The sequence below is a fragment of the Quercus lobata genome, chromosome 1 (assembly GCF_001633185.2).
Source record: "Quercus lobata isolate SW786 chromosome 1, ValleyOak3.0 Primary Assembly, whole genome shotgun sequence".
Taxonomy (NCBI): Eukaryota; Viridiplantae; Streptophyta; class Magnoliopsida; order Fagales; family Fagaceae; genus Quercus; species Quercus lobata.
Genome location: NC_044904.1, coordinates 24,082,097 through 24,094,083, shown reverse-complemented (window position 1 = coordinate 24,094,083; position 11,987 = coordinate 24,082,097). Strand labels below are relative to the sequence as shown.

Below are 11,987 nucleotides of genomic sequence, written 5' to 3'. Positions count from 1 at the left end.
TTTGGTAATTGTTTTTCTCTTTATTTTCTGTTTTAAAAAACAATTTTCTATTTTTGAGACTAAAAAACTTGTTTGGCAACCCAAAATGGACAAATAACAAAATCTGTTCTCAAAACTCAATTTGTGAAAAAAACTGAAAACATGCAAAATGTTATTGTTTTAGGCATCTAAAAAAGTTGAAAATATGTATAGAGTTTACTTTAATGATACACCTAAAGATTCACTTAATAAATAAATATATATATATATATATATATATAAAATGTTTTTATTAACTTAAAAAAATGAAAAGTAAAACAATAATATTAATAAAAAAAATTTATTGAGATTTCTTAAAAAAAAATTATTAAGGCCCTACTGGCTACTGGCGTGTCTGCGAACTGCGACTGGTTAAGCTAAGAACAAGAACTGCATAGACTTAAATCAGCAGGTAAGGAGCGGTAAAGAGCTTTCAGCCTTTCACACCACAAACAAACTCATCTCTTTTGGTTTCCTATAGCTTTTTTGCCCAATTTGTTTCCATTGCAAAAACGAAAGACATGGTTGCTGCGAGCCTAGTGGGAGGAGCATTTCTGTCTGCAACCCTCTAAGTGTTGTTTGCCAAGATGGCGTCACAGGAGGTCGTTGACTTCATCCGGGGAAGAAAAGTCCCCGATACACTGCTGAAGAAGTTGAAGACAACGTGTCTTGCCCTTCATGCAGTGCTCAATGATGCAGAGGAAAAGGAATTCACAAACCTACAGATCAAAGAGTGGCTTGATGAGCTTAAAGATGCTGTCTACGACGCAGAGGACCTTTTGGATGAGATAGCTGCTGAAGCTTTGCAGTGCCAGTTGGAAGCTAAGAGCAAGGTAAGGAATTGCATCACTTGTACATTTACTTGTTCTGAACAAAAACTAAAATCAAAGATAGAAGAAGTCCTTGTCAGGCTAGATGATTTAGCAAAGCAAATGGATCTTATAGGTCTGAGAGAAGGTGTTGGACTTGGAGGGAATCCTTTACCAAGAATAAGATTGCCCACCACTTCTCTGGTAAAAGAAACTAGAATTATTGGTAGGGATGATGTTAAAGAGCCCATAGTCAACTTGCTGCTCTCAAATGATGCAAAAGGCAATGAACACCTCTGTGTGATTCCCATAGCGGGCATGGGTGGGATTGGCAAGACCACCCTTGCTCAGCTTATTTACAACGACCAAAGAATCACCGAACATTTTAGCATTAGATTTTGGGTTTGCGTTTCAGAAGAATTTGATGTGGTTAGGATCACAAAATCAATTCTTGAGGCTGTCACTTCACAGAAATGTGACACTACAGACTTCAATATGATCCAAACTAGATTGAAGAAGGGTTTGATGGGCAAGAAATTTTTACTAGTTCTTGATGATGTATGGAATGAAAATTATGGCGACTGGGAGCTCTTGAAGAATCCCTTTAAATACGGAACATTGGGAAGTAAAATTATTGTAACAACACGCAATGAAAGTGTTGCATCAGTTACGCCCTATTCAAATTTTTCACCTTGATAAATTATCAGAAGAAGATTGTTGGTGTTTATTCGCAAATCATGCCTTTGAAAATGGAAACTATAATGCATATCCAGAATTAGAAAAAATGGGTAGAAAAATAATTAAGAAGTGTGATGGCCTACCATTAGCAGCAAAAGCACTTGGTGCTCTGTTGCACTGTAAACTAGATGAAGATGAATGGTATAAAATTTTGAACAGCAAAATTTGGAGTTTGCCTAATGATGGGGGTGATATTCTTCCAGCTATAAGATTAAGTTACAATTACCTACCCTCTCATTTGAAGCGATGCTTTGCATATTGTTCGATATTCCCAAAGGATTATGAATTAAAAAAAGGAAGAAGTTGTTCAATTGTGGATGGCAGAGGGCTTCTTGCAACAAGTGGACGAGAATAAAGAAATGGAAGAGATTGGCAATGAGTACTTCCTTGATCTAGTATCGAGATCACTTTTGCAACGATCAAATGGCAAAAAATTTCATTTTGTAATGCATGCCCTTGTTCATGATCTTGCTAAATTTGTATCTGGGAGATTTAATTTTAGATTGGAAGGGGACTACAAAAATAATATTATAAATAAGACTCGGCATTTTTCGTACTTAAGATCACAATATGACACAAGGAAGAAGTTTGAGGCTCTTTATAAAGCTAAGCATTTACGCACCTTCCTTCCATTACAATTACACAAAGCGAATGTGGACTTATACTTAACAAAGAAGGTACCACAAGATCTATTGCTCACGCTAAGATATCTACGTGTACTTTCTCTTTCTCATTACACTAATATGATAGAGTTGCCTGAGAGAATTGGAGATTTACAACATCTACGCTACCTAGATGTCTCTTGTACTAAAATTGAGAGGTCGCCTTACTCTATATGTAGGTTGTGTAATTTACAAACATTGAATCTATCAGAATGCAAATTCCTTGTTATGTTGCCATCAGATATGCAAAAGCTCATCAATTTGCGGCATCTGAATATTACTGGAACTAGCATACAAAAGATGCCAATACATATGGGTAGATTACAATGTCTGCGGACTTTGACCAAATTTATTGTTGAGAAGGATTTGGGATTCCAAATTGGAGAGTTGGGGGAGCTTTCAAATCTATGGGGAGCGATTGTGATATCAAAGCTACAAAATGTGATAAACCCGACAAATGCTTTGAGTGCAAAGTTGAAGGCCAAGAGGCACCTTGATGAGCTAACATTGGAATGGGATGCTGATTACAATATTTCTCTAAGTGAAAGAGACATACTCAACAATCTCCAGCCTCATACAAACTTAAAAAAGCTTGTTATTAACAACTACAAGGGAACAAGCTTTCCAAATTGGATAGGAGATCATTCATTTTCAAATATCACAGTTGTTCATTTAAACTATTGTAGAAATTGTCCCAGTTTGCCATCACTTGGGAAACTCCCCTCTCTTCAAGACCTCTCCATTGTTGGATTTGATGAAGTTGTTAAAGTAGGTCCTGAATTTTATGGTAGCAGTTCTTCTAATATAACACCATTTCGATCACTGGAAATATTGAAATTTGAGAGAATGTTGAAGTGGGAGGAATGGTTTCCTTGTGAAGGAGGAGTTTTCCCGCGTCTTCAAGAGTTTTATCTTTGGTATTGTCCGAAACTAAGCGGAAGCTTACCCAAGCACCTACCTTCTTTAACCAAATTTCATGTTCATGAATGTTCACAGCTTCAGACTTCTCTCCCAACAGCTCCTGCTATGCGTGAATTGACATTAAAGAATTGTAATGATGTGTTTTTGAAAGAATTGCCACCTACATTACAGACACTCAGAATGGGTGGATTCAATAACTTGGGAGTCTCTGTCAGAGGGAGTGATAGACTGCAACCTTTGTCCTGAAATGTTAATAATCTTTGACTGTCCTGTGCTTAAGTCTCTTGCTCATGTTGTTCTATCCAGTCCCACTACACCAAAAGTGCTTGGTATCTATAAATGTAGGGAATTACAGTTCCCATTGTACCAGTGCTACTCTTCCCTTAAGAGATTGTTTATAAATGATAGCTGTAGTTCTCTCATTTCAATTCCTTTAGACATCTTCCCGAAGCTTGATTATCTCCAAATAAAAAGTTGTTGCAACATGGAGTCCCTTTTAGTTTCGGAAGGACATCAACCAATTGATCTGGTGTGGTTGGAAATTGAAGATTGCCTTAATCTTGTAGCTTTTCCTAGTGGAGGATTGTTGGCCCCCAATCTCACACGGTTAAAAGTCGATAATTGCCCGCGTCTCAATTCACTCCCCCAAAACATGCATACACATCTACCGTCTCTTGAACTTTTGGAAATTATAAATTGTCCGCAAATTGAGTCTTTTCCAGAAGGAGGTCTGCCATCCAATCTAATTAATATTAGCATCGGTGACTGCAAAAAACTTATCTCCACTAGAATGGAATGGGGTTTGCAAAGACTGCAGTGTCTTAAAACATTACTATTTGGAAATGTTAATCTTGATTGCTGGGATGTGGAGTCCTTTCCAGAGGAGGATTTACTACCCACTAGTCTTAGAATTCTTGCCATTGTTGGATTTCGAAAATTGAGATCATTAGACAACAAGGGGCTTCAACACCTTACCTCTCTTCAACAGTTGTTCATCGTAGGCTGCCCTGGGCTCAAGCACATGCCAGAAGATGGGCTGCCTTGCTCCATTTCTTATCTAGAGATTGAAGATTGCCCTTCATTGACGAAACTATTCCAAAGGAAGAAGGGAAAAGAGTGGCGCAACATTGCTCACATCCCAACCATAAAAATCGATGACCAAGTCATTATATGAGCCATAAGTCTAGACGAAATCCAACCCCATTTGACAATCAGGTATTTGTTTGTTCTACTTGCATTTCTTTTTAATTTTTTATTAAAAAAAAATCTATTTATTTTGAAAATAATATTAATACCGATAAAGGGAAAAAATAGGATTTCTTAGATGCCAATATATGTTCTTAATTAAGTATTCTATCCACTCGCTTTTGGTTCATTACAGTCCAACTGTGATGCGATGTTTGTGGAAATAATATGAAACAGGTCTACTATTCACACGGGATCATCTACAATCCATGTATTGTTAGTGTACTGAATTTTTTTCTTGCCTATTCAAATGTTCTTTAATCACAAACAATAAAATTCTTGGTCTGCAATTATCTTTCCCTTTTATCCCCCCTTTTGCAGATTAATTTTTAATGAGCTGTCGCATGAAAGCACATTTACATTTTGTCTTGACATTCAAATGGAATTTGGTTTCAACATGAGATTGAACATTCGGATTTGGTGCCTACTCCCTTTCTTTCCTACGGATATCTGAGTCCTTTGTTTAATCAATCCTATGAAATAATGCAGTGAGAAACAATATTAGAAAGTTTGTTACTTTCAAATGTCTTCAAGTTAATCTGAAGCATCAGCCTCTGATTTTCATACAGAAGCATGGAAGTGAAAATTTTGAGGCTAAAGCAAAAGTTCCAATGGAATTATGGAAACTATGTGAGCTTGCAAGTCATGGAACAAACAAAATCCATGCTGAATGGATCATGCAAATTTAAGGGGGCAAGCTCATCCTTCCAACCTTAGCTTTAGTGTGCCATTATTTTCAAAATTGAGAAGCATTTTTAACCACATCCTTTGTTGCCAAAAATAAAATTCTTTAGTTTTGGCAACCATTTCTCGCATCTTTTGTGCTTAGCAATAATGCCAAGTTATATTCCATTGAATCTGAATCCCCTTGTTGATTTTCTTAACATTTAAAAACAGAAATCTATCGTTTAGAGTACATTCATCTCAAGAAAAAGTTCAAGCATTTGAGAAAACGATAAAAGAAGAAAAAAGAAGGAGGATTTCTTGTAAGATTGTTAGTTCATTGTCTTATTACAGCAAGTGCACAAAATGATTAATTGAGTCCTTTCCTCACGTTCTAGCAGGAACAGGTCAACGTTTGATGGTAGACAATAAACTCTTAAGAATGTCAAGTGCCACACAAGTCTTGCCACTCTTTGCGTTGGGTGATTTCCAAATTTGAGATCATTGAACAAGACCTTACCTCTCTTAGATTTGTGGATCAATGACTGTCCTGAGCTCAAACTCATGCCATAAGAGCAGTTACCAAAAGAATTGCAAAGGAAGAAGGGAAAATAGTGGCGCAAGATTATTCACATCTGCTACATAAAAATGGATGACCAAGTCAGGTATTTATTCGACTTGACCAGCTAAGTTTCAATCTTGATTTTACTTATTTTTCTTAAAAGTATCTAACATTCTCAAAAAAGATTTTATTAAAAAAAGGGTAATGAAATCAGTTAGATGACTTCACCAAAAATAAATAAAAGAGATGAGCGTTTAACACCCATGTCACTAAGGATCTATATCCTTCTCTTCCGATTAGCCTACCTTGCAGTAAACAAGACAGACTCAAAAAGTGAAAAGACAATGTATATCGAAACATTTTTATCTACTACAAAAGTTTTGAATATTTTTCAAATGGTTTACTTCTAAGTTCTAATGATTTATCATGCCGACATTTTCTTAACTAGTTCTTTGTTCCACTGACTTCTGGGTTCATTAGGATCCTACTTGGATATGCTACCTATCAAAACAAGAAAAGGATCCTAATTGGATATGCCATGCTGTTGAATGATTCTGCCTGTGTCTCCCATGCTCATTGAAAGAATATGGTCACCTTCTAATTTTATTACAGAAGGGCGGAGCTGCGAATTTAGTTGCCAAAATTTCAAGAATAAAGCAATTCCAATGAAAACCATGGGGGCTTCCAGGTCATGCTAAGACCACGTCTCTTATATGTCGCAATTTAAATCAATTTCACATAGGGGAGATATTACCGTACAGGTTAGGATACTTTATATCTTCATTATATACTAAACATAACAGAGATATTACCATATAGGTTAATATACTTTATATGTCTTATATACCCCAATTTAAATCTATTTTACATCATCAGATACAACAAACTAACTACCTCTGGGTGGAGATGGGTTTGCTAAAACTACCTCTCTTTTAAATTCAGGAACTGGCGGAGGACATGAAGGTGTGTAGCACTCTTTAAAAGAAAGGTTGCTGGTTCTGGTTATTACTTCTCTCCCCAACTCTAGACATCTCAACAAGGCTCAGCCCATCAGAACTAAGATATCCCAGTTGAAAAGTGGTATCTAAATCATTAAGATAATGTCGGTTTTTAAATGCCAGGTGACTAGTGCCTAAATTCATCTCTTCCCCCATTTCTTTTTATCATTTATATACAACTTTGTTTTGTTTTAAAACAATATAAAGACTGATATATGTCAGAAAACTTTCTTCTATTGCTGAAAAAACCGTTGTCTATAGCCCCAAAAAAAAAAAAAAACCGTTGTCTAGAGTGAATTCATTGCATACAAACATTGAAAGCATTTTAGTGATCGAAAGGATTATTTTTTTCTTATATATTTTTTTATGGTTGGGTGAGGGTTGGAGTTAGGGGGTGTTGGGTGCTCACTTTTTTATACTTTTAACGTATTGGTCATACTCTTGCTTTTATCTTTATTAAGTGATTCATCTGTATGACAATCTTGGTAAGTGAAATACAGGAGACACTGTTCAGACCATCAAAAGCACTTTTCATGGATGAAATATCTACTGGCTTGGGAAGTTCGACAACCTTTCAAATGGTGAATTCAATCAAGCAATATGTTTACATTTTGATGCAACAGTTATCTCTCTACGGCAGCTCACACCTTAGACTTGTCATTTTTTTTCTCCTTTTTATTTTCCTCTCTAATGACCACATTGTATACCAGGTGCCCCATGAACTAGTTCTTGAGTTTTTTGGAATCCATGGGTTTCAGATGTCCTGACTGGACGGCATGACTGACTTCTGACAAGAGGCAAGTGTAAATTGCAGCTCTGATATATGCTAAAAGAACATCTAAAAGATGGGCCTTACATGTGGTCCATGAGTATTGTTTGTTCAACTGATTTATCATAGATGACATTCAGGGAAGATCAGGATCAGTACAGACACCAAGATAAGACTTACATTTTGTCATAGTTCAGGATTTTGCCAAGGCATTCCATTCATTCCATGTTGGAAGGAGACTAAAAGTCAAAGATGAACTTGCTTTGAAAACTACACAAGTATGGTGTTAGCACAAAGGAGCTGTTGAATGCTCGTTTCTTACAAAGAGGAACTCAGTTTTCTTCTTCTTCAAGCTGGTGAGAGTGGAGATAGACCTTATTTTCACACCTTTTTTTTTTTTTTTTTCTTCCTAGAACTTGATTTTGATTAATACCTTTTCTCTGCTTTAAGATTTCAATAGTGGCACTGATTACAACAACCAATGGAGGAGTTTAGAGTTTAGATGGGTGCTTTGTTCTTTACTGTGGTGGTGGTAGTTATGTTTACTGGATTGTCACAAATGTCCATGACCACTGCATAGGTTCCTGTTTTCTCCAAGCAAAGGGACTTGCTCTGTCATCCTTCATGGGTATATGCTCGTCCTTTACGGATACTCAAGATCACTTTCACATTTGTAGAAGTTGGTGCTTGGGTCATCCTCGCCTATTATGTTAATGGATTTGATCCAATGTTAGAAGGTAACATGTTAACTGTACTGAATTTGTCTTGCTTTATGAGATTTGCTTGGAACCTGTTCTTGCTTTCGCATCAGTGGCTTCATCCCATCAAGAGGTATTTATACTGAATTGATAATTTTACATAATCTTTTCACAATATTACACTATACATCAACATCCTCCCCCCCCCCCCCCCCCCCAAAATGGTTTAGTATAAATTTTACCTAGTGTGAGTTTGGATAGCACTGATGCATTTGGCGTTTGGCTTTTTTTTGTGGTCCCATGGCACTATTCATGGGACCACCAAACTCAGCAAAATGCACATACTTATGCATTTTTGAGTCCCACAGCACTATTCACACCTTTAAAATACACTATTCATAGCAAAATGCACTCTTAATCTAATAAATTTTCAGTTTTCAGTAAATAAGCGGTATCTAAACAGGCTCTTAATCTCTACATTTTACCTAATTTGGCTACTCTTTCATAATAAAGATTCTACCTTAACTCAACCATCCCACATGTTTATTGTTATTGCTTGTTGGATAGGGGTTGGGGCATTCATTGGATTCGTCTTACTTTCAACATCAATTTCACTCTAGCTCTCACTAATCTCAACTTTGGGAATTGCATAACGGTTTCTATTCATTGGTTTGATGATAACACAGAAATAGAAGCCTGAATTTGTATTAAGATAGTGGCGTGACATCATATTTTAGTTACATTTCCCAAAATACAATTTTTTATTTTTTTTATTTTTAAATATACATATTTAGTAAAGAATAATTATTCTTCATTTAAAAAAATTAATAATCAAACAAATGAATGGTTATTCCTAAGGAATATCTATTACATTATAAAGTCTATTAGAGTGTACCAAATGTACCTAAGAGTGGAAAGAAATCCTTATCTGAAACTGAAAGTGCAGAAGCTTCTATCAAAGCTAATATGGTAATAGGAAAAGTGGAATGGTCTTCCAATTGCTTTATGAAATTACCTATTCATTCAACATGACGCTGTTAACTTATTATGTCATAAACATTGGAATATATAAAGCTTCTTGTTTCAATTTTTCAATTTATTAGAGTCCGAAAATCTAAGACCTGATTGTTTGATCTAAACTTTCAGGTAATGAAGAATCTGGTTTACTAGAGGACAAGTTAGTGCTTCTGAAGGGTATAAGTAGTGCTTTGAAGCCCAATGTTCTCACAACTCTGGTGGGTATTAAGAACTAGCAGCACTTGTAAAGCAATCTGGATGTGCATGCTCGTGGATGTTGAATGTGTGCAGTTTTTCTTTAGTAGTCTTGGGCACATGTCTTGAACTTCAAATCCATATAACAAAACACTACTTTTGTTCACGATTTGCCAACTTAGCACTATGAACCATATATATATAACTGATTTCAACAACCAGAAGATGCATATAATGATGACACATGTCATTTTGTTAAGACATAGGACAATGAAACATGTCAAACTCCTATAATCCATTTTAATAGCATCATAATTATTGGGTATTAGGCATCGGACAAAGTACAGCTACAAAATTGATTGTAGTTTAAGACTACAACCTTTCTCATTATCTTTTTTCTCAATATCTTTTTATTGAAAGTAAATTTTGACAAATCTACCATTGGATTACATTTTCTTCTTATATCCTCTATGTTTGTAAAATTTCTAGAAAATTAAAGATCAATAATTATGTTATCAATAAATTATTTAAATTGCAAGTTTTTGTAATTTAAAATTATGCATAAAATATAATCTTATAGATTATAAAGCAAATAATATTCAATTGACACAAAATTTGATATGTGTATTAAATGCATAAAGAACATGCAATCCTGCGGTTAAATTTTTGAAATATGTAGTAATATTAAGCTACAACCAATTTTGTAGTTAAATTTTGTCCATAAATACCTAAAAACCTTGATATGTTTATTTTTAATTTTAAGGGAGTATAATGTGGGTTCCAATTAGCTCAACTGGTAAAATTTCTGATAGTTGTATAAGAGATCTGGGGTTTAATCCCCGCCTATACCAAAAACTAATTGGCGTCTTTGTCTGATGAAAGAGCTATATCAGGAGTGGACAGTGAAATATGTATGGAAATGCAAATTGTTTTATTTTAAAATGTGGGAATGTAAAACCAATTTATTATCATTTATACTTTGATAATCACTAAACTGATGTATGAGAATCATTTGTTATAATATGTTTATGTATGGGAATCAACTTCTATAGAAATGTATCTCCCTAAAACGTAGACTAAATATCTCTTTCCTCCGCACAATTAACATTAAGTGAAAACTAAATAAAAATAACCATATTGTAGATCATACAATATTCAAGATGCAAAAAATGGAAGCCTACAATTTCCTCATGGCCAAAAATGCTTTGGTGGCTAATTTTCTCTTTTCTCACGATTTTGATGAGATATTGTTTTGTACATTATATAGACATTTGTGAGGTCCAAATGATTTATGGGCCAGACCCATCTACCCGGGGAGAATTCAAAGGCCCAAGCCGAGGAGGGCTATGGCCCAAGCTCGACAAGATAGCCTATGGATACCGCCGAGGGCAGTTCAGTCCTCGGCAGACCCAAAGTCCCCCCAGAAAGAGGGGTAAAAATGGTATAGGACTGAAACTTGGAAGAAAGATCTAAAATATCTAAAATATCCAGGGAAAGCTGCCCTTACTGCCATTTAATACTCTTAACCTGACATAACAGCTTTCATTTGGCTTTTACAACCACCCCCAATGACTTTGGGTATGGGCTGATGGGACAAATATCAGCCTTGGAAATGTTGACCCTATACGTGGACGAAGGACAGTGAACACAGGCGAGTATAAAAGGAAAAATCAGTAACCTAGAGAGGAAGCTGGGAAAAATGGCCAAAAATCAGAGCCTCCCAGCCCACCTCCAGGAGAAAGACTCCATGGGTGAAAATAACTTAGACACGCACGAATACCACGAAAAACCCACCGCCTGGTGACTAAGGCATAGCCTTCTAAACCCACGCTCTACAAATGATATTGTTTTGGGCCTTTTTACGTGCGAACCCCACACCGCTACGGTTCGTTACGAATCGTGTCCTTACAACATTAAAAATAAAATAAAATAAAATCTTATTCTTAAAAAGTTAAAAAAACAATAGTAAAAAAAATCATGCTTTGACCCCCAAAGAAAAATCATGACTTCGTCCTTTGTAAACTTCAATCACTAGTTTATACATATCTTGTTCATCAATGTTATCGTTTGAATTCTTCTAACAATAATTATACGAAGAACAATTTTTAAGATAATTGAGGTGGCAAATTGTGATTGAAGTAAAAAAATAAAAATAAAAATTCTTTCACTTTCCACATTATTTTACTTATTTTTTTAAAAAAAAGCCAAAATTTTTTTTTCTAAGAGTGCCAAACTAAATATAACAAAAATCTTAAGCAAATATCATGATTCAAAACTAATATTTTATTTCATAAATTAATTTTTAACCCAACAAACTTGTGTCTCACTTTCTTTTCATTGTGCTAAATTCATTTCTAATTGAATATGAACTTTATCTTTCTAACACTACATTTTTCTAGATTAATACGATACCATATTGATGGTCGTAATCTTGGATTATAAGGAAGAAAAATCAATTGCCCTAGAAAGAAGATATAGAGTCCAGCTTCTGAATTTTGATTATTTTTTCTCTTAAAATATGCATCAATTATGGATGCTTTTTCCATAAATTACCGATTATTAAATCCAAAAAGAGTCCATGGAAGTCAGCTGATACAAAGTTAATTATTGTTTTGACAATTTACATCTTTTTAGAATTTTTAATTAAGGTTTTAATGTATGGCCAGGATTTTAATCAACGGTGGGGCCAAAG

General features: G+C 35.1%; 1 protein-coding gene and 1 pseudogene across 12 annotated transcripts in view; one reads left to right on the top strand and one right to left on the bottom strand.

Moving 5' to 3' along the window:
- Positions 1-396: 396 nt before the first annotated feature.
- Positions 397-9,459, top strand: LOC115984210 (annotated as a pseudogene).
- The window catches only part of LOC115984226, a 23,965-nt gene continuing 17,264 nt past the window's right edge, over positions 5,287-11,987 (bottom strand). For all 12 annotated transcript variants that reach the window (XR_004090441.1, XR_004090453.1, XR_004090463.1 and 9 more), the window contains one exon: positions 5,287-5,691. The gene's annotated coding sequence lies outside the window, so the exon portion shown is untranslated. The remainder of the gene's footprint in view (positions 5,692-11,987) is intronic.